Source organism: Arachis hypogaea, chromosome 12 (genome assembly GCF_003086295.3).
Source record: "Arachis hypogaea cultivar Tifrunner chromosome 12, arahy.Tifrunner.gnm2.J5K5, whole genome shotgun sequence".
Taxonomy (NCBI): domain Eukaryota; kingdom Viridiplantae; phylum Streptophyta; class Magnoliopsida; order Fabales; family Fabaceae; genus Arachis; species Arachis hypogaea.
The window spans coordinates 106560737-106577560 of NC_092047.1; the positions used below are offsets into that span (position 1 = coordinate 106560737).

The 16824-nt window shown below is 28.5% G+C and overlaps 1 long non-coding RNA gene across 1 annotated transcript; it reads left to right on the forward strand.

Moving 5' to 3' along the window:
- The first annotated feature begins 979 nt into the window (after positions 1–979).
- Positions 980–1845, forward strand: LOC140177105 (uncharacterized). The gene is made up of 2 exons (XR_011868846.1): positions 980–1073; positions 1315–1845. It is a non-coding gene; the product is annotated as an uncharacterized lncRNA (long non-coding RNA).
- The last annotated feature ends 14979 nt before the right edge of the window (positions 1846–16824 follow it).

Here is a 16824-nt window from a genome sequence, read left to right on the forward strand (position 1 = left end):
GAGGCTCTATTAGGTCCAATTCAATATATAGTCTAGTAAATTTTCTCTACTTTTTTATGTCGCATAGGTAGGGCTGGTAATTTATACCCTACTCACGGGTATTCAACCCGATCCGACCCGTTCGGATAGGATAGGCTATCCGACCCGCTGCGGGTAAGGTAGAGTACGGTCCGGGTATGCCTGCGGATAGGATAGGGTACGAGTTTAGGGTGTACCCTACCCTACCCGTACCTCATATATAACACATATTTTATAAAAATTAGGTATATAGTAAAGGAAATGAGAGTTGAACCCACAACCTCTCTTATGTAATGACTTACAATAAGTGAACAACCACTAAAACTAATTAGTTAATTTAGTAATTTAGAGCATTAGTTTTTTATTTTTTATGTTATTAATATGTATAAAATTCGAAATGATTGAATTTTATATTTATTTTAAAAAAAATTTATATTTTTGCGGGTAGAATAGAGTAGGATAGAGTAGGGTTTAGAATTTTAGGATACGGGTAGAGTTAGGGTTGAGAGATTCTCAACCCACAGGAGAATAGAGTAAAGTTTTAATAAAATTGTACCCTACCCATTGCCAGCCCTAGGCATAGGTATCAGCTTAATAGTTTGTCGTACTATATTCCCTATCTTCCTTAGCATACTCTCCTCATAGTATTATATTGCTAACCCTGGAAGCCCCCAAGTTGCAATTCTATCAATCTCCGCTTCTGTGGGATTAAAATCCGGCTTCCAAAGGTGAACAGAAAGGTAGTGACAAAAAATCTTCCAAGGTCCCTCAGTGAGGGCAAAACTAAATCTTCATTAGAAAAAAAATTTAATAATATATAGAAAAATCATTACCTATGTCAATCACATTAATATTATCCATTTTTTTTCACATGGTTTCTAGCCTCCTTGTTAGAGTCATTAGAGATATTTTCCTTCCTTAACAACTTAACAAATAGGGTGTCCCACCATGGTGTCGTAACTTTTTCATAGCAGCCTCATTGATCTTGAAGTTATAGATTCTTTCAACTCTCTCCACTATAATACCTTGGGCCAGCTCTTCTTTTGTCTCCCTAGGTTGCTTCTCCTTTGAAGATGCTCTTTTTTCTTCATTTCTTTCAACTTTAGCTTTTATATTGACTCTATCTTTTCCTACCATATCACTGAAGGATCTCCTTTATTACTCCGTTTATATTCTTTCTTCTTTAGCTCCTTGCATCTAGAACGTTGGGTCTTGTTCTCCTGTGAAAACTTGGCCATCATCTTCCATTCTTACTTTCTTGCCATGTCTAAAGTTTTGTTCTTTTCCTTCTTGCAGATGAGATTGGATTATGTGGTCTGGAGTGTCCTCCTCGGACAAAGCCGCCCCTCATGAAGTTATTGGGATGACAAGAATGGTTGTGAATTGTGGTGAATGATGAGAGTTGGTATACCTGTTGAAAAGTTACTTTCTAGGACAAAATAGCTACTTTTTAGTTTTTACCCTTCTTTACTACCTTTCTCTCTTCCAAAATTCTCTTTTAAGTCTATGAAGGACTAGTACCAATTTCGGCTGACATGACATTCTCATATCTAAGATATTTGCCCTTGAAGACGTGGTTAAATAAGGAATGAGGCTGACTTGCAATACGCCAACAATGTTTTCCAAGAAGAGCTAGATTCATAATTTTTTTTTCTTGTCATACAATCTCACACACACATACTCTAATACACTCTATTTAAGATTTCTCAGTCTAAGATTCGAACTTGTAGATGCAGTTTATGAGGCTTACAAATTTGCCATTAGCCTTGGACCACATATTCATAGCCCTTAAGTCTTTAATACCAAGACCACTTGCATTTTTTCCTACTCATTTTGTCCTAGCTGATTCAAATAATTTTCCTTTCATTTTTTGTTTAATCCTACCAAAATTGAATCATTAGTCGATGAAATTCAGTAAGAAGATAATTTAAAAACTTAAAATAAGCTAGAATATAAACTGGGATAGGCTCACCAATAGCTTTAATAAGGACTTGTCTACCACCTAAAAAGTGTAGTTTTTGCTTCCAAAGCCGAAGTTTTTTATTTTAACCAAATATGTTTATGAAAACCTATTAGTTTAGTTATTTACCCCAATTACATAACCCTATTCCCAATATGACTTAGCGATATTTTTATTAATATATTTGGTTAGCGTCCAATTGAACATGTTAAGTATTATATATGTTATCAATTAATATTCCACCATATTATCTATATTATCTATTCTATAATTGTAGTGCAAAAGGTTTTACTCTATAATATAATATGGATCAATCTATAATATGTATCTAAATATTCAGATCGACCTTCTTATATATAGAATAATACTTGTTTATTCTCTTATTTGAATGGAACTTTTATGAGATAAGATCAAATATCATCTTAATTATTACAGTATACCACATTATCAAATGGACAAACAAAAGAAAGGGAGTTGACCCAACAATAAAATTTTGAATAGAAAAATAGAATAAAGATATAATAGAATTAAGAATATATTACAATAAAATTAAACAGTCGTTGATAAAAATTATTAATAGAGTAACTGAAGAACAAATATAATTAATTTGTAGTCTTTAAAAAATCATTTAATTGATAAAATTTTTTCAGAAATAAATTTAAAAAAAGTTTTATCTTTAAAAAATAATTTAACTATTAATCCTTACTTAATTCTGGAACATTATTATATATATCACATTAGCATGTGATGATTCAATAATGTTGAGCAAAGATTTCTTGTTTCTCTTGAGATTCCAAACATTATTTAGTCCGTGATGAACTTTTGGTAAGTCTGATCTAAACGTTTTAGATAACATTTTATTTTAATGTTTTTCTTTGATATTTAAAAATAATTGGCTAATCACACAAAGATATTTTTTATATAAATATAATAATTAAAATTTAGATATATTATATCAAACAATTTACTCAAAACTATTAAATTATCAAATGATTTTCAATTAGTTTACGTGAGTAGTCTCCTTCAAATAAAATGAATACTATTCAGTATTCACCTAAACCATTGACTTAAAATTGCACCCAACCAACAAATCCAACATAAAAAATGGTTTCAAATATGTTCTTTACTTCTTTTGTTTTCTGGTGAATGTACCTTTGTTTAGACATTATTTTATATTTACACCACCATATTTTCCCCTTATAATAAGTCCCTTTCCGTTCAACTCACACACCTTTTTAGTGGAGCAATTAGCACTTTTGGTTTTTTTGGATCATTCTTCTCATTCCAACACCACATCAAAAATGATACTATTGTACTGTTGAGTACAATGTTTATGTCATTCATTATTGAATTGTGCTTTATTTGATGTGTTTTGTTGGATATCCATGTCATATTCTCATCGCCTGTTATTATTAGATCATATATTAAGTTTATCCGAAATGTTAGGTCCACACAAAAAATTAATTATTTACTTAATTATTAGTATATTTATATATAAATATATATAATTTATTTTATTTTTAATATATATTTTATATTTTTATATATATCTAAATTAATAATTAATTTTGATGAATAAGTTTGATGTGCATCTAACATAATATAAGAGCATATGATCCTAGCAATTTATGATATTTGATTTATTATTATTTTTCTTGATTTTGTAATCTAGGAGCAGTTAATTTCTTGTTGCACGTGTTGTCTTATCTTTGTTAGATATTTTTATAAAAGGATATGCTATAGATCTAAGTATTTTTTCATCCAAGTTTTAATGTAAGTAGGTTCAATACCAATAAAAATCACTCTCATTAAAAGAGTGTCATTACACGCACTTTATCTTCTTCTCCTCCCCGTGTTTCTTCTTCTTCTTCTCTCATGCGCTTCTTTTTCTTCTTTTCCCATGCGCTTCTTCTTCTTCTTCTTTCAAATACATGCATAAATGTCATCTTCTTCTCGTTTCAAATTCACGTATACCTCCTCCTTCTCCCCCTCCTCCTCATTCTTCTTCTTCTTCTTCTTCGCGCACGCAAATTATTCTTCTATTCCTCCTCCTCCTCCTCCTCCTCCTCCTCCTCCTCCTCCTCCTCCTCCTCCTCCTCCTCCTTCTCTTCTTCTCCTCTTTCGTTATCGTCATCACCAACAACATCAACATTTTGCTAATGGATTATTTTTTCAATCAAATTGAATGGAATGCAATATCTAAATTGAATTGAATTGAATTGAATGGACGCATGTGTTCTGAATCTAAATTGAATTGAATTGATAATCTCTAAATTGTAGGAAGAGGTGTTTCGAATTTGATTTTATATAATGGATTATGTTTCGTTCATTCAGTACTATACAATTGTTTCATCATGAGTACGTGTTCGATTCATTATGCAGAAAGCTGTTTTAATTTGATTTTATATAATGGATAATATTTTTTTCATTCAGTACTATACAATTATTTCACTATGAGTACGTGTTCGGTTCATTATGCAAAAAGTTGTTTGAATTTGATTTTATATAATGGATTATGTATCGTTCATTCAGTACTATACAATTGTTTCACCATGAGTACGTATTCGGTTCATTATGCAAAAAGTTATTCGAATTTGAATTTATATAATGGATAATGTTCTATTCATTTAGTACTATACAATTGTTTCATCATAATAACATGTTCGGTTCATTTCTTGATGGTTATCAGTGGCTAAGAGAAGGGGGGTGAATCTTAGCCCCTTTTTGCTGAATAACACTTGCTACCTTTTTAAAATGCTTTAGGAGATATTTCTGTATTTGGTCTCGTCACTAGTCAAGAGACATTTTCTTTTTGTCTCGTAACCAATGAGGAGATATTTTTCAATTTTGTCTCCTATGAACAGAACCAATAATAAAACAATAATCAAACAGATTACAGACACCAATTCTCCCTAGGAACTATCCTTCCTATCCGGGACAAGTCCAGAATCTATCCCCAATCCTGAACTTGACTTGGCCACCTACCAAGTTTTCAACTGCTAAGTGCTAACTCAACTTGCAAGGAGATTCCCACAGAATCATGAAACACAACACAGATGTACAAAGGACCTCTAAGGAAATCTATGGCTTTTTCTTTTAATTTTGTATACTCTGCCTTTTTTCGCTCTATGGCTTTTTCATACAAACCTCACTATTTGCCTTTTTCCATGAGACTCAAGACAGACAAAACTAAACAGAAAAATACAACATGAAAAATATTGAAGGAGAAGAACTTATGTTAGCTTGGGTAGCTATGAGAACTCTGTGCTTTACGCTCTTTTATCCTTATTTCAACCCTTGGCTGTCCACCCTTATTATAGAAGGGGAAGCCTCCAAGGTTAAAATCGGTCCAACCGAGCTAATCTTCTTCTTCTTCAAACGAAACTGGTTCGGCCAAAGAGAGAGGAGAGGAAACTGAATGCTAAAACCAACATGCAATTACCTCTGTGTCATCCCTTCTCACCAATCTTCATCAATCCGGGCCTTCCATCTTGACTTGCTCCCAAGAAGGATTCCTGACCTTTGATGAGTCCTTGATGCTTGACAGCTCCTCCTGCTCTTATCTTTTGCCTCTTCCTCCACGTAGCTACAGTAGCTACCTCCTGTGGTGGTTGATCAAAAGTAGAGACGAGCCATGCTTCCAAGGGACTCTGACCGAGTTGGATCTCTCCCATTTTCGGGTACGGAGAGCTTGAGACTTTTTCACCACTTCTTACCATAAGTGGTAAAGATCTCAGCCACACCCTACTGTGGATCTTCTTTTTCTTGATGCCATCATCATAATGACTTCATGCTTGCTTCTAGCTTCTTCTTCTTTCTTCTGATAACTTGTTTTTGCTTCCATCTTTCCTGATGGATGTGACCGAATCTGAAGAGAGAGAAGAGAGAGTAGAAAAAAAAAAGAAAAGTTATGGAAGTAATGTGTGATATCAAATAAAATCAACTTCCATGCTTTTTACCTAGTAACGTGTAAACTTCAATTAATGCCATCAAATCACTTTATATTTTCTCTTTCATGTTACCAAGACAATTAATGCAAGTTAAATAAATTTTGAAGTCCATCAAAAGAATGAAAGTGGTATCCGTTGAAAGAATGCAGCAAATTAATTAAAGAAATGGATTTCATCATGTTAAATGAGTAAATAAAACATTGTGCCCTCATTTCTTTTTTGATTTCGGACCATCCACTTTGTTTGGCCTCATATTTGTTTTTCCTGGCCCAACAAGCATAACAATAATTCAGCCACTCAATCTTAAACAATTTTGCATAAGGTTGAAAATTATCATTATGTTGGCCTTTTTGTTGTTTAGACCCAATGACCAAAAACCTGCATACAAAAATAGAAATTATTAATCAAATAATTTGAAACTGAAATTAAATAATTTCTTAAATAATAATTTAATAATGTTTGATCATTATCATATTAAATTAGAGTTTTTCAAACTCATCATTTCTGTTCTGCACAATTCAAAACTCTTTCTCCTCACCTTCTATTGCTTTTTCACTAAGGAGAGAATGAAGAAAAGACAAAAAATTATAGTAGCAACAACAACAAAAGAATATGGTAAGGAGAAAACACATGAAGGAGAAAGAGAAGAACGAGGAGGAGGAGGAATACGAAGAAGAAGACGAAGAAGAAGACGCTCCGTTAATAAATGAGCGTGAGAAGAACAAAAAGAAAAAGCGCGGGGAGAAGAGAAGAAGAAGAAGAAGCGTGAGAAAAGAAAAAAGCGGAAAAAGCGCGTGACTTAAAATTGTTTGAATAATGAACTTGGATACCAAAATTGTTTGGATGTGGAGAATATCTCTTTTATAAATTTAAGAAGTTGTTTTATCCATTAAATTTAAAAAATTAAAAGAAAGAAAAATTAAATTAAAAGAGAGAGATAAAATTAAAAGGTAAATGAATGTGTGAAGAAGAAATTGATTTTTTTCCATAAAAGAAATAAAAATGATGTTTGTCCTATTTATTTTTTTAAAAGAAAAAAAAGTTACCATGGTACATATGGCCCCTTAATAAATTATTCAATGAATCGATATTGTGTGTGTTTGGATTACAATTTACAAACGAGAGTTTGTATAAAATTGATTTTGATAAAAAGTAAGTTTGTATTGAAGTGATTTATCTTTGGCCATTTTTATATCAAAATGGATTATAATAAAATAAATATTGTTTGGATTACACTATTCAAAATCACTTCTAGATAAAAAAATTACTAAAATAGATATCAACTTAAATAATTTTTTATATTATCCAGTTATTTTAATTTAGATATTTGGATATTCTTATTAATTAATTTTATAATAAAATTAATATTTATTTTATTAAAATAAAAATAATATATAAAAATTAGTAAAATATATTTTATATTAAAAATAAGAAATATAAATTATATATATAAGAGTATTTAATCAAATATGTTACATTTTTTTAAATTTTAAATATTAACGTAAAAATGTTAATTTAGTATTTTTTTTACATCGTATTTTTTTTAATATTCTCAATAATCTTATTCTTAATATTATTTTGGAATCCAACGTGATTTTATTAATACCTACGATTAATTTTTTATTTAATTTATCTTTTTTTAATGGGATCATAATTTATATTATAAAAAATTATAATAAAAAATTGTATATACCAGAATTATAATTATAAAAAAGAATACTAAAAATAATAAAAGTAAATATTTATCTTGGTAGAGATGAAAATAAATCTAAAAGTTTTTGATGATGTATTTTATATAGTATATTTTTAGTTCTTTTAGTACTCTTTTTTAGTACTTATAGTTTTTTACTATTATTATTATTTATAGTTAATTTTTTGTTTAATTTACTTTACCTAATAGGATCAATAAATCATATTATGAAAAGATAATAATAAATATAATATACAAAAATTACAATTATAAGAGTATATAATGTCAAATAAAAATTTGACAAAAAAATAAAAATAATAAATAATAGAAAAAGAGAGCTCATATAGAAAGAAATAATAATAATTTCATAAATAATACAATAACATGTCTAAAGGTTAAAATTGGTAAAGAAAAAATAGATATTTAATGTAAATGGCTAAAAGCTCGTTAGTGAAACGCAGAAGTTAGAAATTGTTGCTTTGGTAAACGTGGTTTTGACTACAAAATCACTTCTGCGTTTGCCAAATTAAAAGTTAGCCAAACAAAAAATTAGAACTTTCAATAAGTTTAAACGTACTTTTTCTCTTCAAACGGGTTTGCCAACACACCCATTATAGTTACAGAATCACTTTCAGTTTTTACTTTTTAATAGAATGTTAAAGTCGATAGTCCACGTCAAAAAAAAAGTTGATAGTCGGTCGCACTTCATTAAGACTTATTTTAGTAAAAATTATTGACTTTTTGAAAATAGCTTGTGAAAGTTGTCTTTTAAAAGACAGTTTTTTAAAAGCTGCAACACTTACGTTTAGTAAAATTAAATTAAAAATGACTTTTAATAAGCACAAATATTATTATTGTATTTGATAAAAAAAACTCTTAAAACTTAAAAAAATTATAATAAATATATTTATAACGAAGAATAATTTATTTTTTAAAATTTTTTAAAATTTTATATAACATTTTAAAATAAAATAATTTTAAAATTAAAAATTCATAATAAACATAAATATAATAAATAAACTCTTTTATTTTTTAATTTTAAAATTTTATATAAGTATTATAAAAAATTATTTAACCTAAACATCATCATTAAAAATACTAAATTACCTAACTCAAATTTTAGAGACTAATAGTTTAAATATTTACTTGATTGTACTAATATAAATAGAGTTATAATTAGTCAATAATAAAATTTATATGTAATCCAATGTTAGTATTGGGTACATCTATTACCCACCTATATATATTGGCTCACTTTTACGGATCATAAAAAATGAGACACATATTTCAAATAAACTACTCTTATGATTATATATCTATATTTACACGTGTATATACATGTTGTTATTATAATTTTAACTAATGTTCATGCAAGAAAAATTATATGATTGGTTTTTATAAACTAAGTCAACCTCTTCACAGTTCAAAGAACAGATAAAAAACAAACAAACATAATTGTTCCACTGAAAAATACAAAAACAACGCACAAAAAATAATATAAATAGATAAAAGTTCATACCTAATATGTGATAGAGATGTATTTGTGTTGAAATTTGTGAAGATTAGGTTGAAAAATAAAAAATATACGAAGACTGTGTTAGAATTTGTGAAGGTTAGAATGAAAAGTTAAAAATATATGAGGATTTCAATGGTAATATAATAGCGAAAAATATGTGCAGGAAAATAAATAAAATTTGATAAGCACAAACCAACTTTAAAAAGCTCTCGTTTATATGTTTTCAAAAGCATGCCTCACTTTTAAAAGCCGCAAGCACAAGTATTTGGACTTTTTAATTTACCAAATATAAAATAAGATGCTTGTACTTTAAGCACAAATACCTCGATCTTAAAAAAAACTTTACCAAACCCGGCCTTAATCTCATTCAAAAATAAATCATGCAAGACGGATCAACTCATAGGAATAAAATAGACTTAAAATGTTAATCTATTTCATTTACCGATGATTTGACATGTTAGTCTATCAAATTCTTTTTATTTTTTTTAAAAAAAAATAAAATGAATTAAAATTAATCTAATATAATATATAAATAAAAATTTAATCATAATTTAATATACCTTTATTTGAAGAAATTAGTCAATTTATATAGCTGTTGAACACATTTTTATTACTTTGGAAGTCGAATAACATTTATCAAAAACATTAGATCCTTTATCATTTTCAATAAAATTATTAATATGTGTATCAAATAATAAGTACCTAACAAATTTAATTTGATTATAAAACAATTATAGATTGTAAACAAATACTTTTAAGACAAATTAATTTTCTTTACAGAAAAATCAATCTATCTCAAAAATTTCTAAAGCAATAAAAATTTATTGAGGATCATAAAGTATCTAATTTAACATTTTTTAATTTGGGTGTTTATTCTAAAAAAAAAAAAGTCAAATTGTTCCAATTTTTAATTCAATAAAAATATTTAGTATGGATAACTGCACAGCTCATTCTTTTGAATCTTAACATGTGAACTAAATATTACTTAATTAGGCATAAGCAAAATGTATGAAGGGGTTACCTAACATATTTTGTTGGGAAATCATCTTCAAATTGGAACCATAATACAGGATATATATATATATATATATATATATATCACCGTATAATTATTATTTATTATTCACAACAGATTCATGCAACATATAAAGCAATTTTAATCCCCTAACGACACAACAATGAAATAAATTATTCCAAAGTTCATCAAATTAAAATGCCATAAACCATAAAAGAAACCCTATGTTTGGATTTCATATAATATCATAAAATATATAAATATATTCTTCGTGGAAAAGAAACATTTAAAACTGATGATGAGTGGAAACTAACTCACTCTAACAGATCCATCTCCCTATTCTTCACAGCTAAACAGTCTTGAATCTTAAATGAAAATCCATGTTGTGATTCTTCTCATAAGCCTCATGATTATTGCAAAGATGAACTTGTTGCACCTCCATTATTATTGTTCATCAATTGATGATGGGGTTGTGCATGTTCCCTGGATTTGGAGGATAATAATAATTGGAATAATGAACAAACCCATCACCACATTCATCGTTAGGGTTCTTAATAACAGCATTTCCATTGACAATTTGGTTATTCTCTTTGAAAAGTTGTTGCATGAAGAGTAACTCATCATCATATGATGATTCAGCTATGATTGTTGGTGATGAATAATATGGATTATTATTAATATCACTATTATTAGTGATAGATTCAGATTCACTAGTAATAGTTGGTGTTGAATTAGTAGTGGTAGTAGTAATAGGAACAGTGATATTATTGGTACCAATTAGGGTTTTGCTTCTAATGTAGTCTTGAAGAATTGAAGATTGTGGTTTGCCATTATTATTTGAGGTGGTTGATGATGATGATGGCTTCTTGTTCTTTCTCCTTGAGTTCTGTCTTCTTTTTGTTGCGTTCCAATGGTTTTTGATCGAGTTTTCGGTTCGTCCGGGTATTCGCTTCGCGATTTCAGCCCAACGATTCCCGATTTTCATGTGAGTTTCTACCAAAATCCTCTCTTCTTCTTCACTCCAACCATCTTTCTGCAAACAAAAATAATGTTGGTGTGGATGAAAACAATAATTACAATATAATAAGAAAAGTAAGAAGTTATATGTTAGAATATAGATGATATTATAAGATTTAATTAATAGTAATGCAATGAGTAACTATATAGATGATAAAAATTTAGTGGTCATAAACTCATAAATCATTTATGAAAATAATTATGGTAATCAAATACATTTTTATTTCATACCAAGTTATATACAATACAGACCATGTAACATGTATATAAACATTTAAAAGAAACTTTGAATATTGTAATTTAAATTTTGCAATGCCATATTGCCATGATACTTGATTCAGTCTCTGTGAATTTTATAAAGAAGAGGGGCATTCTTAATTATGAACTCATCATATCATATCATACATAGTTAAGAGAATATTGGAGGGAAATTAAACAATGCAATGGATCAGAAAGGAGGGAAATTAAACATTGATTTCAGTGAAGTTGATATATAAAGCCTTAATTAATTCGTATCATCAATTACAAACGTGAGTTTAGGATGAAATTTGTAATATAAGAGAATATATAATCAAGCGCGCAAGATTTGAAAACATAAAGTAGAAAGAGATAAATGAATGAGAAGTTATGAAAATGTTAATACTATACAATGATAAACATTGGATATATATCCAAGAAAGTTACATGCCACTAGAGACAAAGAAAGGAAAGATAGGAAAATTAATTGATACAACAACCTACACATTACAAAGTTAGATCCTTGAAAATATGAATCTAGCTGTACCTATATCAAATTAGATGCTCCATATATAACTAAGAAAATATTTATTTCATAATCTTGTAAAAGAAATTATTGAAATCTATCATCATTCAATTTTGTTACTCTAGTTATATATAAAAGATTAGCATGAAATTTACAAGGAACCTTGATATCAGGGCGGAGATGATTATGCCACCTCTCTCTACACTGCTTCCCAACCCTTCCCTCCAATTTCTCAGCTATTTGTGACCACTTCCTTATACCATGTTGCTTCACTAGCTTCTCCAATTTCCTTTAGTGTGTCCATACATGCATCAACATAAGGGTGAAACTCAAATTGGCTACATCCATATATAAAATTAAGCAAAATAAAAAGAAAAAAGAAATAAAAAAAATAATAATGTGACTTCTATTTTTTATAATGTCATTTGACACATGATTTTTTTTTTGTATTATATGTTTATATAAATTTGAGTGGCGTTATCAAAATAGAAGTGACAACCTCCATTCCCAAAAAATATTAGACATATATTTCAAAATAAGACATAAGATATGTAGAACTAAAATTGGGTATATACACTATAGATTGAAAAAAAAATCATATGCAAAAGAGAAGAATCGAAAAGGGGAAAAAGGAAGAAAATTTTTATATGTCAACATAATAAAAAATACAATTACATAGACAAATTAAAAGAAGAAGCTAAGAAAAATGTTGTGTTTACTAATTAAACCTGTCTTCCTCAGGAGTCCATTGTCCTTTGATCAAGGATATAGAAGAACCTTTCTTAGGGTTCCTTCCCCTAATTTTGTGATTTTCCCCTAAAGCTTGAACATCTTCTTTATTGTGACAAAATGTGAGGAATTTTTGTAGCCAATTGAAACCCTCTTCTTGATCAGCACTACTAATTGCTAAGAGGTGATGATCATGATCATCATCAACAACAAGGCTTGCTTCTTGAGTAGTGCAATTAGGCCACTCAAACTTATAATAAGGGTTATTTGAAGCACCACCATAATAACAATTAGAAAACCTAGTGTGGAAATCTTCATCAAAAACACTAACATTATTATTATTCTTTGCAACATCATCATCATTGTGTTGTTGGTGTTTCCTATGAAGGACTTGGCTTTGTTGTTGGCTACATAGGAACCTATCTATGGCTGTTAAAGGAAACCCTAATCGACACATAGAAGGGTTATTAAAACTATAACTAGTAGTAACCTTATTCATCATGTTACCACCATACTCATGATGAAGAAATGGAATAATATCATTGTCATGATGATGAACACTACTACTACTATTACCACTCAAGGCTTTCAATGGTGTGCTTGATTTCATGAGGAGAGTGAAATACCAAAATGGGAAAAACAAAGGGTTAGTTTGAGAGAAGAAAATGAAATTTAACACTAATGGACAATGAATCTTATTCTAAGCAATATGTAATTCATCACAAATAGAATTGTAGCCATTGATTTTGCACTATATCAAATGGTCAGAAATTAATGACTATGTTTTGTAACTCCTCCAATTCCCTTATGGACATAATGTATATCTTCAATGGTGAGGAGGAATCAATGGTGTGATTAAATCCATATTAATTTCATTTATGTATGTATAATGTTATAGTTATATATAATTTAACCTATATCTAATTTCTTACCTTTTAATTGACTTTTCCTTTGAACGAACAATATATGTAGTGATGGTGTTAAGAAAGATAGTCACTATTCTTGCATTGTTTAATCTTATTATACATTAACTGTATAATGTATGTATAATCTTATTGTTTAGCTTTATATATAGATCAGAGTAGATAGATAGTGAATAAGAAAAATTCATTATTATTATTGTTGCTGTTGCTAATGTAAGAATGTAAATAATTGTTAGTATGTACTTCCTTTATCGGATAATATAAGTCATTTCTAGATACGTGTTTAAAAGAAAAATTTAATTTTAAATAAATTAAAAACTGGTTTATGTTGTTCGACGGAATAATTTACTAGCACCTTTCTACAAAATGTAATATTATTTATTACTATATTTTTCTTTTGCCAAGAAAATTAAGATTTTCATTTTATTTTAATTTTTCAGCTCTCTCTCTCTCTCTCTTACTTTGTTGATGTCACTCTTCTCATGAATTTTTGTATATATGTTACAGTTTCTTATATAATAATAATAATAATAATAATAATAATAATAATAATAATGGGATATTTATTTAAAAACATCTCCCTACATTTTCATGTGGATAATAGAAAGATGAGTATATATTCAAATAGGTCCTTAAAAAATTTTATGTTGGACGTTTTTTTTCTCAAAAAAATTTTATTATATTAAATTTTTTAACTTTATAAAAACAAGACATATAAGTCTTTACCTTAATCACTCATTGTTTTTATTTAAACAAATAAATTCTCAAAAATATAATGAAAAAAACTATATGTCTTATTTTTTGTAAAGTTTAAGAACTTTATGTAATAAAATTTTTTTAGAGATAAAAACGTTAAATACAAAATTTTTCGAAAACCTATTTAAATATATACTCTACTAAAAAAATTCTCTTCTATAAGAATCGTAGCTACCATGCCGCTTTGTTCATCAAAAAGAACAATAATACTAGTAAATGCCTCTTAACCATGTTATTGCTTTATTTGTATTTTGTATGTGTGATAATGAGGTGAATTCAGATTTGGATGGCAAATCAAGGACCAAAAATAAAATTTGCCTACTTATCACTTATACGTTACATTCTACATAAATTGGCCTACAATTAAATGATAATTTAAAAGCTAATAAATACCCTGCTAAGTAGCTACTAGGATTTTTTTTTTTCGGGTGAAAATGAAACTACCTCGAACTATTAGCGAAAATTTGTAATTTGAGGCACTAGAGTAAAAATTAAATTCTAAAAATGACTTGGTCTAGTCTATTCGTCTATTTAAATAAATATCAGATGTTCGAATTTTACCTTGTACAACTCATTGATTAGCGATAAATCCTTAAATGGAGCGCAGATCTGTAACAAATTAATTCTTAACTTAATAGACTAAAAGATACCGTGGACAACAACAAAAAATAACTTGATCTTTAGATGGTCAATATGTTGTATTATTCTTTATTTTTTCATTACCAGAATTTATTATTACTTTTTTAAGGATAATCCACATAAATAAAAAAAATAATAAAAACATATTACATGAATATTCTTATCTTAATTTGGTTATATTTTCATTTTATATAAATTGTTATAGAGTAATACATTTCACAATTTACGCATAAATCGTTACACATCCTGTCACGATTTAGTAAAATTTATATTTAGACTATTTATATCGTGAGAGTCTCCCACGATTCATCAATAAAGTTGTGTGGTGACTCTAAATTATTTGAGCCACCCACAATTTATATATGAAAAAGAAAGCTTACATTGAATCATATTTTTGTTTTTTTGTGATGATTTAGTAAGTGAAAATGACAAGGCAATATAATATAGGGAGTTAGTTAGAGTTCAAGTGACAGTTAAAAGTTAAATTAGTTGAGCTAGTAAGGACAATTAATAGCATAACTAAGAGTTGGTTAGAGTTGTCACTTGTACAAGTAAATTTGTTCGTATATATATATATACACACACCATTATAACAGATGCGGAGAATGGCGACAGAAAATTGGCAGCCGTTTACAAAATCGCCGTAAATTGGTGGGATAACGGTGGTTGTGGTAGCAGTTTGATGACTGTAACAAAACTGAATAATATAGCGGCAGTTTTACGTCCCAACCACTGCAAAGCAATTTAATGAATGCTTCATTAACATAGTGCATTCTCTTCTCTTTTTTCACACGAACTCAATTGTGCAAGGGCGCGAACCACATCTCTGCGAATCCTTGCCACCGTGGTATTCCCCTCCATCAATTCGAATTGTCTCGTTCTTCCCCTTGTTGTGTCCATCGCTGAGCCGCTTCTCCTCCCTCTAATACTCACTACAAGAAAGTTGTCGGATACTGTCGGATTTACCGGCGGATTTACTAAAAAAATTTGACGCTAAAAATCTCACCAGTAATTATTTACCGACAGATTTTTTCGTCTGTCGATAATTACCAACGGATATGAAATTTTAATTGCAAAATTCTGGATCTTGTTACCGTCATATTTTTTTTCCGATAAATCTGACGGTAAACTTAAATTTTAATTTTTTTTATAAAATTTGTTTGAAAATTTAATATATAATTTTAAATATTTAAATTTAATAATTTATAAACTAACAAGATTTAAAGTTTTATAATTTCTTATAATAATTTTTCTATAATCTTTAGTTAAAAGTTCACAAACAAGTTCAGTTATAAAAATTGTACAAAATTAAATTAGAAATCAAAAGAGCAATTGTTTACTTAACATTTACAATGAACCAAGGATAAATAATTTACTTCACACTTAAAAACATAGATTTAAGCATCCAGTCGAAGAATATGTTGTCAAAATCAATTATACCATCACTACTAAAAAGTCACTTTTAGCGGCCATTTATTTTATTTTTAGTAGCAATAAAAATAGCCGCTAATACATTTACCGACAATTAGACATTAGCTGTCTTATGCTTTGCCGCTAAAAGGTTTTAGCGGCAATTATAACATTTGCCGGTAAAGACATTTTTAATAGCCACAAAAAGTATATAATTTTTAGCGGCCATTTTTTTGGCAATTTATATGGCCACCAAAAGTAATTCTAAGATTGTAATGTTATTCACTTTTAGTGGCCATTACTATTACCGCCAAAACCCATTTTGCCGGCAATTTATATAGTTGCTAAAAATAATTCTAAAATTGTAATGTTATTCACTTTTAGTTGCCATTACTATTGCCGCTAAAATCTTAAGACTTTTTTAATTATACTCACTCT